Genomic DNA, 23,016 nt, shown 5'->3' on the forward strand with positions numbered 1-23,016 from the left:
GGGCTGCTGGATAATAATGGAGTCATCTCCATCTGGCACAGAAGAAGAGAGGAGAGAAAAGGCTACTTCTTCCATGTGAAGGAACAGCAGTGTGCCATTGGCTAGAAGGCCTGGCTGCCCTCTGGATTAATGGTTTGACTGCAGACAATGCAGTCTTCTTGACACTTGTTCACAGACACTATAGTACATTTTCATTGAAATGTCTGTCATGCCAAACAATTCTTTAGAAGATGGCTAAAGTAGAAACAGACTAGCAGCTAGAGTAAAGCAAAGCTGAATGAAATCAAAATGAGGCTAATGTTAGGTGACATTAGATCTGGCCTACTTGTTCAGGTTGTGATCTCGTCATCTAGACAAAGGGTTTTTGATTAACTTGAGGAAGGCATGTGTCAAGACAGTCACGCGATGTCATGGGGTGAGAAGGTTGAGGTGGCTCTTGTGTGAAGAGCTATGGAAAACAAGTGTGTGTTTTCAGGTGTGTTACCTCGATGCTACTAATGATGGAGGTGTGTGTTTTTCACTGTACCCTGATGTGTGTTACCTTTGCACCGGAATTCACCGACAGTGGGCACAGCGGGAGAGGTGCAGTCAGCTCCTAAATAATTCAAGGGAGGATACTCGGTTGGAGGCCCACACACCAATGTACACACATGGATATAACCTAAGCTAGTTTGAGCTTTGGGGGTACAAGCCAGATTGAAAGGCTTCAGGTTAATATTGCATTATGATGGCTGAGGCAAGTTCCCTCCATTGCAACATACAGCACTTTGAGCACTGGAATCAAATCTGTATTGGTGGGCATCCGCAGCCTAGAAAAATGACTGACAGGCTGTTAGTCAACAAGCAGGGTTCATGCAGTGTTGACATTGAATAATTTTTTTGGGACAGTGTATACCATATGTATCCTGTACATATGAATAATAACACTTGGTATGGATACCACCACAAACACACACAGTACACATGCACCTCCAGCTCTTCTTCAGCTTACCACTCTGGCTAAGAACACAACCTCACTCAAGTCTCCACCGAGGCACTTGAAGACGTGGGAATCCACTAGAAAGATTCCAGAGTAGAGAAAATGGAAATGAATTTAAATGGAAACGTGGAAAGATGACACTGTTGTAAGTATTTGTGGCAGGGCATGGGCCTAGCGGAACCGGCTCTTCCAGTTTCCAGCCCCTTCAGGTTTTGGTTCTCACCAGTGTCCTCAATTCTCTGCGGTCTTACGTGACCAGGGGAAAACCATGATTGTTTTCCTTTGAATTGTTGGTAAAATGAGGCTAAGTAATCTGATCTGGTTGACAAACACAAAGTGCATTCGCTTTACAACATCTTCCTCTACCTTCCACATACACTAACCTGCCCACACCAGGCTGGATAGGATACTAGAATATAATTTAATTTTTCCACAACTTGCTAAGAAAAGACAAACTAGCTATTTGCAGACAGTAAGATAGAGGTATTCACTAGAGGTCGACCGATTATGATTTTTCAATACCGATACAGATACCGATTATTGGAGGGCCAAAAAAAAGCAGATACCGATTAATTGGCCGATTTTTTGGAAATGTATTTGTAATAATGACAACGACAACAATACTGAATGAACACTTATTTTATCTTAATATAATATATCAATAAAATCAATTTAGCCTCAAGTAAATATTGAAACATGTTCAATTTGGTTTAAATAATGCAAAAACAAAGTGTTGGAGAAGAAAGTAAAAGTGCGATATGTGCTATGTAAGAAAGCTAACATTTCAGTTCCTTGCTCAGAACATGAGACCATATGAAAGCTGGTGGTTCCTTTTAACATGAATCTTCAATATTCCCAGGAACACAACGACAACAGCCACCCTCGAAACAGCGTTACCCATGCAGAGCAAGGGAAACAACCCTTGCAAGGCTCAGAGCGAGTGACGTTTGAAACACTATTAGCGCGCGCTAACTAGCTAGCCATTTCACTTCGGTTACACCAGCCTCATCTCGGGAGTTGATAGGCTTGAAGTCATAAACAGCGTAATGCTTGACGCACAACGAAGAGCTGCTGGCAAAACACACGAAAGTGCTGTTTGAATGAATGTTTACGCACCTGCTTCTGCCTACCACCGCTCAGTCAGATACTTAGATAATTGTATGCTCAGTCAGATTATATGCAACGCAGGACACGCTAGATAATATCTAGTAATATCATCAACCATGTGTAGTTAACTAGTGATTATGATTGATTGTTTTTTATAAGATACGTTTAATGCTAGCTAGCAACTTACCTTGGCTTACTGCATTCACGTAACAGGCAGTCTCCTTGTGGAGTGCAACGAGAGAGAGGCAGGTCGTTATTGCATTGGACAAGTTAACTGTAAGGTTGCAAGATTGGATCCCCCGAGCTGACATGGTGAAAATATGTCGTTCTGCCCCTGAACGAGGCAGTTAACCTACAAATCAGTTCACATTACAAATTAGTCATATTTTAGACACAAAACATATTTTTCATTACTGTAGAATTTCTTTAAGTTCCTGGACAGTGTTTTTTATAAATCTTTTTCGACCCATAATGTATTACTAAGAACAAAAAAGATCAAAGATGGCTACAAGGTAAGCTAGTCTTTTCTCTTTTATTATGTTTAAATGTGACAATTTTCCTCATACACCACATTTACCCATTTTAGATTATCATTACTATAACTGTGTAATTCTTGATATTTGAGCAAAGACAGATTAAACTTTTTATAGAATATTACATTCGAAAGAGAACCAATTTATTGTGTATTTTTTGTTTGCCGAGTAATAATGGTTCATGCCATTGTAATCTAAATTTGCTAAGAGTTTGTCATTACTGTAATGACCAATTCTCATTACCATGCCATCTGTTATGGTAATTAGAAGTTCAGCTACAGTAATGATAAAAACTGTTTGATGCACGTACAATGTAATTCCATCACACTATATGCGCAATAGATACACAGCTAACCAAACAGTGTTAGGTGCAGGCACACTTGAATTAAAGGGTAACTATCGTTTTTTATGGTCTCCTACATGGTTTTAAGCATTGTTAGCATGTCCAATTTAGCTAGAAAAGTGTGATTGAGAGCGAAAAACTGGAGAGAGAAAAAATCTGAAAAACAACTTTCCTTCCATGACCACTGCTAAAAACTATAGGGGAAACACTGAGTCAACATATAGAATTTAAAGGCACATTACACTTACACATGTAAAGTTTGTCTGATGTTTTCAGAATTCAAAAGTGGTCTTCTGTCAACAAATGTTAGACCATCTGTTTTGTAGATCCAACTCAGGTGTATGCAAACAATCCAATGAATGGAAAAGATGAGCACCAAATCATTTCCAGATTTGTGGCGCTCATCTTTTCCACTAAAAACTTTACTATCTAATATAACACCAATAAGTTAACTGTCTCGGTCAAAGGATATTGAGTCTATTGTTGTAAAGATGGGGAGAAGCTCTGCTTTTATAACATAACATGCAACCAAACAATTCCTGCAAGCTCTGGTTTTGTTGCATCTTGACTATTGGCCAGTTGTATGGTCAGGTGCAGCAGAAAAGGAACTAGAAAAGCTGCAGCTGGACCAGAACAGAGTAGGATATCTGGCCCTGAAATGTACACAGAAGGCCAATGTCAATAATATTGATTCTCCTGTTTCAGAGAGACTCTCCTGGTTCAGATTGGAGGAGAGATTGACTGAATCACTGCTGGTCTTTGTAAAAAGTATTGAAAGTACAGAGTTGCCAGTTAACACACAGCTCAAAACCTATACATAGGTTCTTCTGTGGTCCTTCTGTGGCTCAGTTGGTAGAGCATGGCGCTTGTAACGCCAGGGTAGTGGGTTCGATTCCCGGGACCACCCATACGTAGAATGTATGCACACATGACTGTAAGTCGCTTTGGATAAAAGCGTCAGCTAAATGGCATATATTATTATTATATTACATACCCCACAAGACACGCAATCAGGGTATGACTAGGTGATATTGAATTCATTTGAATTCATGTTTTTGCGCAATATTTCAAATGCCCGTATTGCAAGAATCAAGGTTTTGTTATTTTTCGTTTTTATGAGCGCTTATGTCCGCTTGTTCTCATGTTGTATTTGTGGTCTCGTCTCCTTCGCTCCTCTGTGTGCACCTTCCCATGGGAGTTAATGGGAGTTAGGGCGGGAAGGCAGGTGACAAGCTTAGGTCCAAAATAAGCCCATAGAAACACATTGGTATTATTTTGGCTAGATTTTAACAAGAGTGAAACCTCTCGCTTCCTCTATGGTTTACAAATACACAAAGCCCCTCCCCATGCCTGTCTTACGCCAACAAGGTTGAGAGATCACATCTTCCTTTCTGACAAGTGATTTCAACTCGCTATTAGCATTTGAGGTTTGGTCGAACAGAATCGGTCATAATGACACCAAAACACATTGAGACATTATTTCACTGTAATAGAGGAGAAGTTAACCTTTCTGACAATACCCTTATGTCTCAACTGCTCAAAGTATGTGCAGAGCAGACATCACTAAAACAGGAGTATCAATGAACATTGATTCTGGAAAATGTATGTTCAGTTTGTCACACAGAGCATTGGGGTACCACGTTCCGCCAACAGCATTTAAGCCAAAGACTGTTACGCTTCGAACAAAATAGTATGCAGCATCATCTTGATATGTAGTCCAACATTCACTTTCTGCTACCATTTCTGTCAAGCCGTCTACGCACACAGTTTGAAGCATACATTCGATAAATCTAACGTACGCACCACACCGAACGCACTGCAACTGCCTCTGCAATGCAATGCTGCAAGGCAAACGCAGTGTTTAATTGGAAATGAATGTAATTCTGGTGTACCAAAATGCAATGACGCTGTCGATGTGATCGAAGTGTTATACTAGCTGTCTAGTCTGTGTTTTGTAAATGTGTAATAAGCAAGAACCCGATGATCACTGACAGAGCTCCAGAGTTCCTATGTGGAGATGGGAGAACCTTCCAGGAGGACAACCACCAATCAGGCCTTTATGGTAGAGTGGTCGGACGGAAGCCACTCCTCAGTAAAAGGCACATGACAACCCGCTTAGAGTTTGCCAAAAGGCACCTAAAAGACTCTAACCATGAGAAACAAGATTCTCTGCTCTCATGAAACCAAGATTGAACTCTCTGGAAGGAATGCCAAGTGTCACGTCTGGAGGAAACCTGGCTCCATCCCTACGGTGAAGCATGGTGGCAGCATCATGCTTTGGGGATGTTTTTCAGCAGCAGATGAACAGAGCACAGTACAGAGAGATCCTTGATGAAAACCTGCTCCGGAGCGCTCAGAACCTGACTTGGGCAAAGGTTCACCTTTGTAAAGGTCAACGACCCTAAGCACACAGCCAAGACAAAGCAGGAGTGGCGTAGGGACAAGTCTCTGAATGTCCTTGACTGGCCCAGCCAGAGCCCGAACTTGAACCCGATCAAACATCTCGGGAGAGAGCTGAAAATATCTGTGCAGCAACGCTCACCATTCAACCTGACAAAGCTTGAGAGGATCTGCAGAGAAGAATGGGAGAAACTCCCCAAATACAGGTGTGCCAAGCTTGTAGCGTCATACCCACGAACACTTAAGGCTGTAATCGTTGCCAAAGGTGCATCAACAAAGCACTGAGTATATGATCTGAATACTTATGTAAATGTGATCCATTTATACCAACAGCATATTGACCAAACAATTGACTAGTAAACAAATTGGGGTCAGCCCTACTTTGAATGTTCTAGCTATCAATTTTCCCATTAGCAATCACCCCTATTGGCAAACATTTAATTTCTCTAGTAGGGCCCTATAGGTTATTTATCGTGATTAACAAAATCAGCTAAATTTTCATGATAAGTGGTCGGTGTCGATCATTTTCGGTTTATCGTCCCAACTCTACAGTAGCACAATGTTTGTCTCAAGGTAAGCTAACCACCAGAGCACTGGCCAGTCACACTAAATTATCTCCAAAGGCCAAAGCCACAGACAGAAAGATGAGATGAGAAGAGGGAGCACATCAAATCACACTGAATCTCATCCACAGATCTAAATGCCAATGGGGTGTCTATTGCACAGATAGTCTGCTCCCTCTGCTCAACACACACTGAGTGCTTCATCTGTTAAAGCAATGCAATAAGAAATGCAGCTTTTGAAAGAGCATTAGCCTACTTTTTTTTTAAAATCATGCACTTGACAAACAAGAAAATACAAAATCATGAGGCGGCCACAAATGTTCTGTCTTTCTTTTTCTGAGAGTGCAAATGTTTATCCTAGTTGGCAGACAAACATACAGATTATTCATCATGACGACTGCACAACATCTAGCCTAAAGGTTGAGCAGAGCCACCTTCGTGTGTGACACTGTGACCACTTCCTATCTGAGATTGCCAAACAGTGACGAGAGTGTGAGTTCCGCAGGGCAACAATAAGCATGCAGCAGGGATCCTCAACTATAGATTTCACTTTGGTTCTCAATATGTTCCCATAATACCAGTAACATAAATGTCAGTTTTCAAAGAAAACAGGTACTAGGGCTGCACCCTGCCTGCTCTACTTACTGCTATCCTGCACTGGACCCTGCCTGCTCCACTTACTGCTATCCTGCACTGGGAGTCTGGGCTGCACCCTGCCTGCTCCACTTACTGCTTGCTATCCTGCACTGGGAGTCTGGGCTGCACCCTGTCTGCTCCACTTACTGCTATCCTGCACTGGGAGTCTGGGCTGCACCCTGCCTGCTCCACTTACTGCTATTCTGCACTGGGAGTCTGGGCTGCACCCTGCCTGCTCCACTTACTCACTGCTATCCTGCACTGGGAGTCTGGGCTGCACCCTGCCTGCTCCACTTACTGCTATTCTGCACTGGGAGTCTGGGCTGCACCCTGCCTGCTCCACTTACTCACTGCTATCCTGCACTGGGAGTCTGGGCTGCACCCTGCCTGCTCCACTTACTCACTGCTATCCTGCAATGGGAGTCTGGGCTGCACCCTGCCTGCTCCACTTACTGCTATCCTGCACTGGGAGTCTGGGCTGCACCCTGCCTGCTCCACTTACTCACTGCTATCCTGCACTGGGAGTCTGGGCTGCACCCTGCCTGCTCCACTTACTCACTGCTATCCTGCACTGGGAGTCTGGGCTGCACCCTGCCTGCTCCACTTACTCACTGCTATCCTGCACTGGGAGTCTGGGCTGCACCCTGCCTGCTCCACTTACTCACTGCTATCCTGCACTGGGAGTCTGACATCATCTTACTCCCCACTCATGCTACACAGAAGTTAACACACTTGAATAATGCGATATGGCATACAGGCTAGAAAACTTTACAATGCAAGAAGATACTGGTAGCTTCCAGATGTGTAGGCTAACTTTCCTTGCTAGCTGACAGCTAAAGCTGACATAAATTCACTACCCTGGTACTTTGTTTGTGATAATATTTAAAGCACAATGCAAAATATGCTGATTTCAAAGCTGATTGCCACCAAAACCTTAATTCATTCACCTATTCGGTCTCTCTCACATCACTCCCTGAATTAAGTCATTACCCGTTAAAGCGACAGTGCACATTATTGTAAAAATAGCTACTTCTATGCAAATGTTGATGAGTACAATAAAATAAGTCCCAAATGGATGGGAAACATGCACACACTCCTATTGAATATGAATTCACCTGTATTGTGGTTAGGTCTAGGCTACATCAGTTTATCAATAGAGATTTACCATTTATTTAAATGATTACCATTATGTTGTTATGTAGTTAGATTGGTAAAAACAAAGTCAAATTGACTGTACAATTGTATAATTGATTTATTAATGCATACATGGTTGTCTCTGAAAAAATGTTGAAGTAAATAAAATATAATAATATTGAAGTCAAAAGATGCCCAACGATTGAAAAGAGCAGAAGCTGAGTTTATCTGTCTGGATCAAGTGCCGTTCTGTGACTTTGGCTAATATGCTCTTTTTTTGTTTGTTGTGGTATCGTTTTGGTATTGAGTATCGGGATGGAATAGAGTACTGTGATACTAAACGTGGTATCGTTTTGGTATTGAGTATGGGGATGGAATAGAGTACTGTGATACTAAACGTGGTATCGTTTTGGTATTGAGTATCGGGATGGAATAGAGTACTGTGATACTAAACGTGGTATCGTTTTGGTATTGAGTATCGGGATGGAATAGAGTACTGTGATACTAAACGTGGTATCGTTTTGGTATTGAGTATCGGGATGGAATAGAGTACTGTGATACTAAACGTGGTATCGAAGTCAAAATTCTGGTATCTGACAAGATGAACTATTTACATTTGTAAATTCTGAGTACTTGTATTAGATTATAGGTAAATCGAATATAAACCTTGTACCGAGTACTGAAGAACTCACGCCCATTCCTAGTGTGTACAGTCAAGTCCAACATTTAGGTCTAAGTGCAAACTCCATTTAAATGCATTGCAGTTCGTTACAGCATTAAAATAAAAAATGTTGACTTAACCTACTTGCTCCAAATATCTGCAATGTCATACACATACAATATCCATCATGACAATCTGAAGACATTGCATACTGTATGTTCTGAATTGACTGTACCAATTACTAATAGCAGAAAAGGATCCAGGTTGGAATAAATGTATAAAGCCTTATTACGGCAAGTGAAAGGAGCATGAATGCATGAATGATTCCATCTGCTTCCTATTCTATACGCTGTGTGTAGAGACAACCTCTGCAGTCAGAGCAGCATATGCTCATTAACAGGGCTACACCAGCATTCAGCACAAGGTATTTGACCCCTTTGCTCCCGCAGTGCTGTGCTGCCATATCAATTGAGAGCTGCCTTATTTAGCTAGTCCCCCCCACCACACACACTTTTCTCTCTCTCTTTCTCTCACCTCCTTCCCTCGGTCATTGAGACCCATGCCTGGGCAGAGAAAGAGAGCAGAACAGCGTGGTGCTGTGCTGTCCATAAATAGCAGCTGGTTTAAAAGCCCTCCTTCTGCCGGGAAGTCCTTAATTAAATATGCGATTTAGTTCGACGCCAAGCAGCGAGCAGGCGTATATACAGAAACAGCCGCCTATGGGCTCACCTCGCCCCTGCTGCACAAACAGAGACCTATAAACAATAACTTGCTTTCAACAGCAATGTCATCACAACAAAAGGGGCTTTCGGGAAACTAGTACTGGAGTCCATTTTGGGGGTAAATGATGAATCATTGCGTCTGTTTGCGATCTGTGAACGAGAAACACTTTCACCAGCAGCCATAGAGGCAGACAGTATGAGACAGAATGGACAACCACAACACACTGGCAATGGCTTGAATGCCAAAAAAACATCCTGGCTATGGCTCATTTTGTATGAAAAATATATAGCCTATAGACAGTTACAGTATTTTATGTGCAGACATCCAACACTGGCCTATGGATACCTGGAGTCCCATGCAGGTAGATTAGAATCACGGAGCAAGCAGACACCAATGATCCTGAAGTGTACAAACAAGCAAGGGTCAAGAGAGGACCTAACATCCCGACATCCTCCCATCTCAGATGTTACGGCTGGCCTGATCTCTGCTACACATGATATGACAGTCTCAGGCCTCACATGGCTGGCTTGGCTGGCTGGCTTGTTTTGAATTACAAAGACACAGGGAGGAGGGCAGACTGCAGTCAGTGCATGAGTGCACATAGTCTCTGGGATATGAGTGTGAGTGCTCAAGAGCACAGTGTGGAATATAACCAGGCAGTGACAACCTAATCATCTGGGTAGCAGTATGATGTGAATGCGATCTGAGTGACCAGCAGCGTGGGAGAGAGAGGCCCACCTTGCCTGGCGCTCATACTGATTACCTGAGGGTGAGTGAGTGAGTGTAGCTCTGTGACTGAACAAGCAAGCTGGAGAGAATTGATTGGAAGGTATGCAAACCAGACAAAGGAGTAAATTCCCTACCAATCAAAACCTCCTAAAACCCTGCACTGTAGCGCCACGTTTTAGAGCTGAGGCTGAGGAGAGACTCTTCTACCCCGGGATGGATCGAACTGTGAAAGCAGCTCTAAAAAAAATATTTCCCTCCCGGCAATGCTTCCTCTGTGATGTTTCCTTAGAAGTGACTCAAAGCAAAATGCAGTTCAGAAGTGTGTGTATGTATATGTGTTTGGGAGTGAGAGAGAGGAGGAGCGAGAGACAAGGGGAGCGAGAGAGAGAGATGCATTTCCCCCAGTCTCCGTAACCAGGTCAGACACATTCAGGTCAGGCTAACGTTTACAGGCACGTACACACACACACACACGACTTCTCACAATCCTGCTGAGTATGAGACCAGAAAACAGCTTATATTTCCCCCAGTGCCTAGTTCGAAATCACAGGCTACTTTTCTAACGGTTTATGTAGCAACGACAAAGTCGTCATTCTGACTGATCGTCAACAACATAAAGCACTAGTCTCCAAAACAACCTTGCATCAGTTGGAGCAACACTATTAATATTTCATGACAAATTGAATGAACCGCTCAGTATGTGTCACACCAGAATACGGTACCCACCAAACACACAACTCTCCTCCCACCCAAGAAAGCAAAGGTAACTGAACTAATTGACTATTGCCCCGTTGCACTTAATTCTGTCATCATGAAGTGCTTTGAGAAGCTAGTTAAGGATCAACCGAGACGCACTTCAATTTTCTTAACGCCCCAATAGATTCACAGACAATGGAATTGCCAATGCACTACACACTGCCCTATCTCACCTGGACAAGTGGAATACCTATGTAAGAATGCTGTTCATTGACTATAGCTCAGCCTTCAACACTATAGTATCCTCCAAGCTCATCATTAAGCTCGGGGCCCTGGGTCTGAACGCCGCCCTGTGCAACTGGATCCTGGACTTCCTGACGGGCCATACAAGGGTGCGTGCTCAGCTCCCTCCTATACTCCCATGACTGTGTGGCCACACACACCTCCAACTCAATCATCAAGTTTGCAGATGACACGACCAGAGTAGGCCTGATAACCAACAATGACGAGACAGCCTACAGGAAGGAGGTGAGGGCCCTGGCGGAGGGGTGCCAGGAAAAGAACCTCTCCCTTAACTTAAACAAAACAAAGGAACTGATCGTGGACTTCAGGAAAAAGCAGAGGGAGCACGCCCCTATCCACATTGACAGACCGAAGTGGAGAAGGTGGAAAATTCCTTGGCGAACACATCACTGATGATCTGAAATGGACCACCCACACAGACAGTCTGGTGAAGGTGCTGCAATTTGGCTTGGCCCCTAAGACACTCACAAACTTTTAAAGATGCACAATTGAGAGCATCCTGTCGGGCTGTATCACCGCCAAGTACGGCAACTGCATCGCACGCAACCAAAGTGCTCTCCAGAGGGTGGTGCGGTCTGCACAACACATCACCAGGGGCACACTGCCTGCCTCCCAGGACACCTACAGCACCTGATGTCACAGGAAGGCCAAAAAGATCATCAAGGACATCAACCTCCCGAGCCACGGCCTGTTCACCCCACTATCATCCAGAAGGCAAGGTCAGTACAGGTGCATCAAAGCTGGGACAGAGAGACTAAAAAACAGCTTCTATCTCAAGGCCATCGGACTGTTAAATAGCCATCACTTGCCGGCTACCACCCGGTTACTCAACCCTGCAATTTAGAGGCTGCTGCCTTATATACATAGACATGGAATCACTGGTCACTTTAATATTGGAACAGTAGACACTTCAATAATGTTTACATACTGCTTTACTAATTTCATATGTATATACTGTATTCTATTCTACTGTATTTTAGTCAATGCTACTGACATTGCTCGTCCTAATATTTATATATTTCTTAATTCCACTATTTTACTTTTAGATTTGTGTGGATTGTTGTTAATTGTTAGATATTGCTGCACTGTTGGAGCTAGGAACACAATCATTTCGCTACACCTGCAATAACATCTGCTAAATATGTGTATGTGATCAATAAAATGTGATTTGATTTAAACAAGGCTTTGACAGTAGACTGTCAACACACCACGATGGAGCCACTCACATTATGCTGAAAAGATTAACAACAAATAACATTCAAAGCGATAAAAGGTTCATTGTTTACAGCCATCAAAGCTCCGCAGACAGTGAGATATACTTAATTGATCCCTCTGTATTCACTGAAATGCATTCATTATCAAAGCCATTAGGCCTTTCTTTCTCATTCCAACTTCAGCCTGCCTGTGGGAATGTGCTGCATTTGAAAAGCAGCAGTAATACTGTCTGTATTATTAATATTATCCCAGGGTTACATTTGCATGACACGGTTTGTATGGGTGTCAGGTTGCATCGTGACTTCTCTTGGATTCAGCATCTGTTTGTTTCACCACTGATTGAGATGTGGGTCTCAGCCATCATTCAAGACAGTAGTTAGTACTAGTAAAGCATCGCTCAATAATGATAAACATAAGTTTTATCAGTCATTTATCATTTGGGCAAAGACATTTGGTACATTAAGTAGCCTAAACCAAACCTATGATAAACGTTGCTGTGTGAACGACTGAGGCCGGTTAAGTTCTGTCATTTTCTCAGTGAAACTGCAGCCTATGGCCTGTGTCTGTAATCATGTGTTAGCCCTGGCTATGTCACTGGATTGAAAGGGGCCATTAGAGCAGGGATAACACTGTACTCAGGGAAAATGACTGTAATTTACAATGCAGAAGACTGACAATGCGCTATTACACACACAAGAGGCCTAATTTCCCTTTTCAAGAAGGGAATCCCTGTTCTAACTAGAGTCAATCTCTCTGCATTTGAGGATTGAATTCTCGGCCATGTCTAATGGTTCCATTGGCCTAGTCCTAGTTGATTAGATCATGGTGTTTTGCAACAGTTGAATTCTCACATGGGTCATACTAAACTGAATACATGTGTAAATTGCTTTGGCTAAAACAACCATATTGTTTGGTCAATTGAATAATACTCGCCTATTGCTTTTGGGGTAGACAGAACAGGGCTCAGATACCTGATTCAAGCAGATCACCATAGTCCCTGTGCCAAAGAAAGCGAGGGTAACCTGCCTTAACGCCATGTAGCACACACATCAGAAGTCATGAAGTGCTTTGAAAGGCTGGTCATGGCTCACATCAACACCATCATCCCGGAAATCCTAGACCCACTCCAATTCGCATAATGGCCCAACATATCCACAGATCTCAAATCGCACTCCACACTGCCCTTTCCCACATGGACAAAAGGAACACCTATGTGAGAATGCTGTTCATTGACTACAGCTCAGCGTTCAACACCATAGTACCCACAAAGCTCATCACTAAGCTAAGGACCCTGGGTCTAAACACCTCCCTCAGCAACTGAATCCTGGACTTCCTGACAGGCCGCCCCCAGGTGGTAAGGGTAGGCAACAACACATCTGCCACGCTGATCCTCAACACTGGGGACCCTCAGGGGTGCGTGCTTATTCCCCTCGTGTACTGCCTGTTCACCCATGACTGCGTTGCTAAGCACAACTCCAACACCATCATTAAGATTGCTGACGACACAACAGTGGTAGGCCTGATCACTGAATGATGAGACAGCCTATAGGGAGGAGGTCAGAGACCTGACAGTGTGGTGAAAGAACAACAACCGCTCTCTCAATGTAAACAAGACAATGACTATAGAAAATGGAGGGCCAAACAGGTCCCCATTAACATTGACAGGGTTGTAGCGGAGCGAATCGAGAGTTAAGTTCCTTGGTGTCCACATCACCAACAAACTATCATGGTCCAAACACACCAAGACAGTCGTGAAGAGGGCACGACAAAACCTTTTCCCCCACAGGAGACTGAAAAGATTTGGCATGGGTCCCCAGATCCTCAAAAAGTGTTAAAGATGCACCATTGAGAGCATGACTGGTTGTATTACCGCCTGGTATGGAAAATGTAAAGCATATTGTTTTTATTATTGCCAGTATAATTTAGTAGCTTTGACATGCATTGTCCAAACAGCGGCTGAATGGCAAATGCGATCAAATGCCGACGTCTCAGCGGCATCTCGACAATATGCAAACGCTCTACATACTACATCGTCAGCGAGATGTATGTGTACTGTCTGGGCTGTAGCTCAATTCCACCTCGCAAAGTTTGTATTTCACAACCTTCTCATTTAACTTCTCAAATTATTGCCATATAGGACTTCACTGCTGTCGCTTCCCTGTCTCACGCTCTGCTATTTTTTAACTGTTAATGAGGATGACGTGCGGACCGCTTCATATCAGTGAAAAATCATTTGAATGATGCATATCTCCTACTAAGGTTACAGGATTGTTGCATTAGGTATTTGTTTCATTTAAACGCAACACCCCTAGTTGACAGCTAAGGACTTATAAATGGCCCTCAGTGTTCCACAACCGTCATGTACAGTACAGTGACAAGTGCTGAGGCCTGAGGTTGATCTGTCAACACTTCTGTGGGAAAAAAAACTTCTGCTGCTACCACTAACAGGAAGTGAAGACAGAGAACATGGTGTCAGAAGTCTACTGTGACTATATAATATGCAAAAGAATAGCAGAGCCCATAACCGGCAAACCACTGGTATGTCAGATATTTATATTAATCTGCCTAAATGGCTACGGTAAGGATTGTATATTGTGTAAAACTGACCCTAGTTCTGTGGTTGGAACCTCTACCGTAAGCAAGAAGTAAAGATTGAGAACATTGCTTAAGCTGGAGTCTCGATTTGGAGAGAAGCACCAGTCAAGATGTCGAGAGGATAGAAGGAAGCTGAGCAGCAGAGATGAGAGTAGGCAGCTCAGTAAAGCCAGAGGCCATGAAGATGCAGGTGATTAGCTCGAAGAGGAAAGCTTGAATCGCTCTCTGGTCCTGACCACAGCCATAACACTGGGGAGCACATTCGGTCTACATCGCTCTTTTTTTCTTTATTTCTTGCAGTCACACTTCCTTTATTTTCTTCTTGTTCTTGCTCCTCCTCTCTGCCCACAAGAGTTTAATGACAACTCTCTCACTATGTTCAGTGACTGGTGTGGGTATATGCTACCTAAGCTTGTAAGGGGAGGGAATGATAATTTCCTGGTTGGCCCTGTGTGACAAAAGATAAACATCACACTAAGCACGATTCATTGACTTGTTTGTCAATGGGCCTACAGTCTGTCTACATAACACTAGTGATAAAAACAGCCTCTGAGGTTAAGCAACATTATGATCACCAAGCTTACATAAAAGCAGGTTAATATTGGATGCATTAGCAGCAGTCCAGAGTGGCTAATGGATGTGACACTTCACCACTATTCAGAGTAGTATGAACAGAGACAGAGAAGGCCAAGACAATATCCACGTAGGCTCTGGGGGAAAAAAGACTAAAGCTGTGTTCGAATACTCATACTAACTGCACTAACCGTACTATTTGTGATGTGAATTGAGTATATAGTATGCTTATTTGTCATTGTATGGATATAGTTAGTATGCCAAAAGTTCCCGGACGACATACTAAATTCACCAAAATACAAAGTATACATGCAGTGTACACTATTTCCGTGCTTTTAGGACCCATAAAGCAATTCCTCTAAAATGGGCGTGGCTTCATACATTTTCAGATTTGAAGAAAATACGACGAGAACGGATACAAATTCATTGCTTTAACTAATTATGACAAATTTTAAGAAAATGTTGAAAAACGTAATGCCTGATTAAATAAGTTAAGTTAACACGTTATGTTGGCTGACAATTTGTTAGCTACGCTATCCTTACAAACCGCATAGCATTACAGCAGTATGTACCGGTATGTTAGCTAGTTACCTAACGTTAGTTGGCTACTAATACATCGAACTTGCCCGGCAGTTTATTAACTCTCTGCTTTCTAATTAACATCCCAACATTTATTGACTTGATTATTTACATAATTCTTAGCTAAGTGGTATAGTCGTGCGATTCAATGGCTATCTAATCCGATTTCTCTCGCGCAGAATAACTCATGAATTTACGAATGCTCAACACCTGTTAAGTACGGCTTGCGTTAGTAAACGTCGGCAAAAAAAAGCTTAATTAAATTATTGCCAGTAGCACAGTTACAAACGCTCTGGATTACAGGAAAACAGCCTAACCAGCTCTGCTTAGGGCGAGTAAAATGGTCAGAGTGAGGTGTTCTCTCATTTGTGTTTGGAAGTAGCTAGCCTACACTAGCCAGTTAGTTATCTTTGGTGCTTGACTGCCGTTGAGTGCTCAGATCAACCCTACTCCTCGGCCAGTGTCCAGCAGTGTGCGCTCTGAATGCTCCTGGGGGTGAAGTGCTCTTACGAACGGACAATCTGACAACGCTCTGGATTTACGAACGCCCAGAGAACACTCTGGCACTCCAGATTGAATTCACGAACACACCTGAAATCTTAAAATGTTTAACTAGTCATTTGTTATGCTAACAAGCTAGCAAGAGGTTGCATAGCAACAGCATCAACTTCCAATAGAAGTTCCATCAACTTCTAGTACGCTCAACTGAAACGATACGGGTAATTTACAGTATACGAAAATGAATTAATAGTATATAGTATGTAGTATATACTTATTGAGTATGTAGTATACAGTATGTTAGTATGGGTATTCGAACACAGCTTAAGTAAGGAAATATACAGCCTAACCACTAGGTCTGTGATGGTCATGGAATTTTGGATGACGGCTATTGGTCAGTCAAATGAACTTAACCTCACAAATGCCAGGCTTTTTTTATTGGATATTGGATTTTAATTGGATACCACGAAATGGAGGAGAAAAATGGGTAAAACATTTTTTTTTTATGGAATAAAAAAAGGTAATGGAGAAGCTGCTATGGAGCTGCTGCGGTTCTAAAGGGCCCGCTGGGATTTGTAGCTTCTAATGCAAAGGCATTCATCAGCAGAATCCTCATGCATTCAACCTGGACCTCAACCACAGCTTTGTTTCTTTCTCTCCATTTGTCTCTTCGTCTCTTTCTGGTGCTCTTTTCCCCGGCTCTTCCTCCCTCCTGTGCTTTTCCTCATTGTTCTTTCTCATCTGCTTTTTCCTCCTTTCTCTCCCACTATCACTGTCTCTCAGCAGCCCAGCACTTAGCCAACAACGAGTTTGAAATTAAACAGTGGCTTAAGAGGATTCATCTCTGGAGAAGCCGGCTGCATTTGACGTGCAGCGCAAGATATTTGTTGATTAATAAGGGAGTGAGAGCGCCTAAAATGTAGAAACAACATTGTAAAGGAGAAACAGAACTCTTCTACCAATCAATCAATCAAATGTTATTAATTTACATTCTTCTCATGAAGTGCTTCACAGTGACCTGGCTTACATGTGTCTTCCGTCCTCATATAGGCCCCTAGGCCTGTGTTTACTCTTTTTACAGAGTGTTTGATCTCCCGTACAGCCTCATTCATTAGGCCAGGTGGGACTCTCAGAAAGCGGCTGATTGGTCAGCAACACCAGTCCAATTGGGCACTCTGGAGCAGGCCTACATGGGGGAGAATCTCTGGCCTGGGCAGAAATGCTTATTTCAGCTGCTGCCACAGATATAACAGTAACAGTAGTGTAGCCTACATTACCATCTGCCTGGAAAAGACTCTTAAAGGGAATCATGAGTCTTTACTCGAGCAAGTGAGGACATCCCACCATTTAGTTAGCTGGCAAGTCTAGCAGGCTAAAATAACTCACTTTAGCTGGTTGGCTAGCCGGCAAATTAACTGCATATACCGGTAACACTTGACAACTGGTTAGATGGCGTTATGTATTTCCAAAACATTGGTTTACTTTAATGTAGCTGTAAACTAGGTGTTGATAGCAACTGGCGGACTCACGCAGTGCTAACGTTAGCAGGCTAGTAGGGCTAACTTTAGCAGACTAGTTGGCTAGCAACCTTGCAAGCTGATTTGTAACAATAAATTCAGTATTTGCTTGTAAGTTGTTTAAAATAAACATTAGTCGTGTGTGCAATCGTTTTAGTTTAATTTGAAGTTTTACATTTGAAGTTATTTCTGTTGGCGTTTACATTATAGGAAATAGGCTAGCTTGCCGGGTCCCTCATATTACGTCACACCCCACAAATGTTTTTTTCGGCATGACTTAGGCATTCTGATCAGTTTTATGTAATAACTAGAAAAATCGAAAAATGAGGTGTAACTTTGCATTGGGACTTTTGATGAGTATTCTAATGCAAATTCAGATGTTTACGTGTGGGTACGTATATGCTACCTACCCTTTAACAATTTCTGTGGGTGGCAGGGAGAGAAAGGCAGGGAAATATTGCATGGCACATAATCCTGTTTGGTCCAAAAGAGAGCCCTCAGTTTCACTCTGAATGGGTTACAATAATAAACTCAGCAAAAAAAAGAAAATGTCCCCTTTTCAGGACCCTGTCTTTCAAAGATAATTAGTAAAAATCCAAATTATCCAAACTTCACAGATCTTCATTGTAAAGGGTTTAAACACCGCTTCCCATGCTTGTTCAATGAACCATAAAACAATTAATGAACATGCACCTGTGGAACGGTCGTTAAGACACTAACAGCTTACAGACGGTAGGCAATTAAGGTCACAGTTATGACAACTTAGGACATTAAAGAGGCCTTTCTACTGACTCTGAAAAACACCAAAAGAAAGATGCCCTGCTCATCTATGTGAACGTGCCTTAGGCATGCTGCAAGGAGGCATGAGGACTGCAGATGTGGACAGGGCAATAAATTGCAATGTACATACTGTGAAACGCCTAAGAGAGCGCTACAGCGAGACAGGACGGACAGCTGACCATCCTCGTAGTGGCAGACCACGTGTAACACCACCTGCACAGGATCGGTACATCCGAACATCACACCTGCAGGACAGGTACAGGATGGCAACAACAACTGCCCGAGTTACACCAGGAAAGCACAATCCCTCCATCAGTGCTCAGACTGTCCGCAGTAGGCTGAGAGAGGTTGGACTGAGGGCTTGTAGGCCTGTTGTAAGGCAGGTCCTCACCAGACATCACCGGCAACAGTGTCGCCTATGGGCACAAACCCACCGTCACTGGACCAGACAGGACTGGCAAAAAGTGCTCTTCACCGACGAGTCGCAGTTTTGTCTCACCAGGGGTGATGGTCGGATTTGCGTTTATCGTCAAAGGAATGAGCGTTACACCGAGGCCTGTTCTCTGGAGCGGGATCGATTTGGAGGTGGAGGGTCCGTCATGGTCTGGGGTGGTGTGTCACAGCATCATCGGACTGAGCTTGTTGTCTTTGCAGGCAATCTCAACGCTGTGCGTTACAGGGAAGACATCCTCCTCCCTCATGTGGCATCCTTTCTGCAGGCTCATCCTGACATGACCCTCCAGCATTACAATGCCACCAGCCATACTACTCGTTCTGTGCGTGATGTCCTGCAAGACAGGAATGTCAGTGTTCTGACATGGCCAGCGAAGAGCCCAGATCTCACGTCTGGGATTTGTTGGATCGGAGGGTGAGGGCTAGGGCCATTCCCCCCAGAAATGTCCGGGAACTTACAGGTGCATTGGTGGAAGTGGGGTAACATCTCACAGCAAGAACTGGCAAATCTGGTGCAGTCCATGAGGAGGAGATGCACTGCAGTACTTAATGCAGCTAGTGGCCACACCAGATACTGACTGTTACTTTTGATTTTGACCCCCCCTTTGGTCAGGGACACTATTCAATTTCTGTTAGTCACATGTCTGTGGAACTTGTTCAGTTTATGTCTCAGTTGTTGAATCTTGTTATGTTCATACAAATATTTCCACAATGTTACGTTTTTCTTCCGTTGAAGGAGAGTCGGACCAAAATGCAGCGTGGTTAGTTCGATACATCTTTAATGACGAAAAAAACACGAACAATACAAAAACAACAAACGGAATGTGAAAACCTATACAGCCTATCTGGTGACTACAAACACAGAGACAGGAACAATCACCCACCAAACACTCAAAGAATATGGCTGCCTAAATATGGTTCCCAATCAGAGACAACGAAAATCACCTGCCTCTGATTAAGAACCGCCTCAGGCAACCATAGACTTTCCTCGACAACCCTACTCAGCCACAATCCCAATACCTACTAAAACCCCAATACAAAAACACACCACAAAATAAACCCATGTCACACCCTGGCCTGACCAAATAAATAAAGAAAACACAAAATACTAAGACCAAATAAACACAGTTGACAGTGAGAGGACATTTCTTTTTTTGCTAAGTTTGAAATGTCCAGACCTCAGAAAAATCAATTAGGCCTATTATTAAATAACTGAAAAGCTGTTTAGGACAGTAATGAATGACATAGTTATGGACCAGTTATTGACAAGTCTGAGCCTTTCGGGTAAAACACTGGGGTAAATCCCGATGGAAATGTGCCATTAATTACAATATATCTTGCAACACTTAGGTTTTCTGAAACAACTCAAAAAATAATTTAAAAAAGCTTTTCAAAGCGACAGTATAGGATAAGCACAGGTTCTCCTTGCAATTTGTCTACCCTGGTGTTGTTTATCAGCAGATAGTTTAACCCCCACACTGTGTGTAGATTGAAATCTGTTGGCATGTATTAAGAGTATGTAGGTAGGCCCACATTTGCAGTCAAATCATTGCATATGTTCCTCTATGTCAGGGTTCTGGCGACCCACGGGCTGAATTTGGCCCCTGGGTGGTTTTATTTGGCCCAAGTTTTCATTGTTGGACATAGACTGTAAAACATCAGGAAATCAGATCCAAGAGATTTTTAGTTTGGAAATCTGTACTCAAGTATTCAGTGCTTGCTGTGCCGCGGTGCTAGCTGTGCCACTAGAGATCCTGGTTTGAGTCCAGGCTCTGTCGCAGCCGGCCATGACCGGGAGACCCATGGGGCGGCGCACAATTGGCCCAGCGTCGTCCTGGTTAGGGGAGGATTTGGCCTGGCAGGGATGCTCTTGTCCCATCGCGCTCTAGTGACTCCTGTGGCGGGCCAGGCGCAATGCATGCTGACCCAATCGCCAGTTGTACGGTGTTTCCTCCAAAACATTGGTGCGGCTGGCTTCGGGGTTAAGCGGGCATTGTGTCAAGAAGCAGAGCGGCTTTGCTGGGTTGTGTTTCGGAGGACGCACGGCTCTGGACCTTCGCCTCTCCCGAGTCCGTACAGGAGTTGCAGCGATGGGACAAGACTGTAACGACCAATTGGATACCACGAAATTAGAGAGAAAAAGGGGAAATAAAATAAATACATATTTTATCAGATTAGGATTCTTGCGGTCAATTTGCAGGCTATAAATCAACAACCTCTGCATAATCAAAACAGTTGCTTTGTGAGACGGTGTTCACAGTTAGCCATTGTTATGTAAATGATAGATGAAGAGTACCAGTGGCCTGCCCTTGGCCCCAAGTGAGAGCAGATCCGCCGGAGCCTTGGCCAAGCTAGACACGGGTACTGGCATGCATAGATGGAAACCGAAACGTGTCTTCTGGGTAAAACACTGTGGTAAATCCTGTATGGAAATGTACCACCACCATGGCACATTTCAATACAGGATTTACCGCAGTGTTTTACACAAAAGGCTCAGAGGAGAGCTCCTGGTGTGCTTATGCAAAACATGAGCCCAAACCTGAAAAGCATCAACAGGAGCAGCACCCCACCCTGTTCTCCTGGAGGCCAAAAGATAGGACACATTGACCGGCCACATTGACCGGCCAAAGTGTCTTAAATGACCGATTTAACAGGCGTGCGAGCAGTCTCGAGTCAGACCTCTTGATCATGTAGACGAGCGAACACAGAAACAAGCATGTTAACAACCCTTTCCAGGCCTTATTGCAAATTACATATGCTTGAGAAAGCTAAAGTCAGACCAGTAACAGAGCAAGGCAATGAAGGCTATGGAGGATCCAGAGATTGCCATGTTACAGAAAAGATACGTGAGGGGTAGTCTATTCAGCCACTTTTGGGGTCAAATGGAGGTTGTCTGAAAAACCCTTCTTTATCTTTAAAAAACACCACATTTCATCAACCAGCCTTGATCAGAGTCATGATGTTAGCCAGAGCTAGGTTCAAAGTCAAGCCAAGCAGGCCATTACACAGAGCAAGGCTCAAAGTCATTCCCAGCAGGCCATTCCTTACCTTACCTTGTCATTTATGACCCGGGCTACTGGATCCCAAGTGGTGGCAGGTGAGAGACCCAAAAGCAGCACAGGTGCTTATCTGGAGAAGGGAATAAGCAGATACGTTGGTTAAGTACAGAAACACTTATGCTAAATCTTCTCATAATCTTAGGGTTAAGCTAAATGGCCCAATACCCTTATTAGACAGGATTATCCAAGCCAAATGATCTTTATCTACTTAAACCAACATGGATAAGGGGGGTATGTGATGTAAGGATTTTGCAAAAGAGCTGTTTTTGTTCATTGCATTCAGTGATACTCCGGAGCTAGGAGTCCAGAATTCCACCATACCCCACTCTGAGGCTATGCTCATAAAATAAACAGTTTATCTGAGGCAGTGCAATAGGCCTACATTTCATTGTGTCGTTTTACATATCGACTTTTGTGACACTCCAATTTGAAAAAATAAAATAAAATATGCACCAGAACTCATATCTTGGGCAACAATGACATTTGAAAAACATAAAAAAATGCAGTGTTTACAAATAGCTTATTAGGCTACATTGACTTTTGAATCAATTAGGGATGCAAATTTCAGTCAATTTTGCTGCCGACTAACTGACCCTCATTAAAATTAAAATAAAACAGTAAAATTAAGAGACCAACAGAAAATACTATCAGAGATCTGTATATAATGACGAGATGCTTATATTTCTGCTCTGGCAATAGGAGTCTTCCCAAGGCTCTAAGGTAGGCGACAAGCTTAGGCCCAAAATAAATCCATAGAAATGTATTGGGCTTATTTTGGACATATTTTGGTGAGAGTGAAACCTCCTGCTTTGCCTCTTCCTATCTGATACTATGCATGATACAATGACTGGACAATTTTCATTAAGAGCTTAATGGAAACATGCAACAATAGCAAGCCTATTGTTTTACTGTTCAAAAAGCTACTGCCTATTATTGAATT

At 43.1% G+C, this 23,016-nt stretch overlaps 1 protein-coding gene across 6 annotated transcripts in view; it reads right to left on the reverse strand.

Moving 5' to 3' along the window:
* Nucleotides 1-23,016, reverse strand: part of LOC118387449 (erbin-like) — a 135,601-nt gene that overhangs the window by 92,943 nt on the left and 19,642 nt on the right. For 5 of the 6 annotated variants that reach the window (XM_035775825.1, XM_035775826.1, XM_035775821.1 and 2 more), the window contains one exon: nt 22,071-22,146. The gene's annotated coding sequence lies outside the window, so the exon portion shown is untranslated. Of the gene's footprint in view, nt 1-22,065; nt 22,147-23,016 lie in introns of all 6 variants that reach the window. The other variant, XM_035775822.1, reaches the window with a different exon arrangement.

The sequence above is a fragment of the Oncorhynchus keta genome, chromosome 9 (assembly GCF_023373465.1).
Source record: "Oncorhynchus keta strain PuntledgeMale-10-30-2019 chromosome 9, Oket_V2, whole genome shotgun sequence".
Classification (NCBI taxonomy): domain Eukaryota; kingdom Metazoa; phylum Chordata; class Actinopteri; order Salmoniformes; family Salmonidae; genus Oncorhynchus; species Oncorhynchus keta.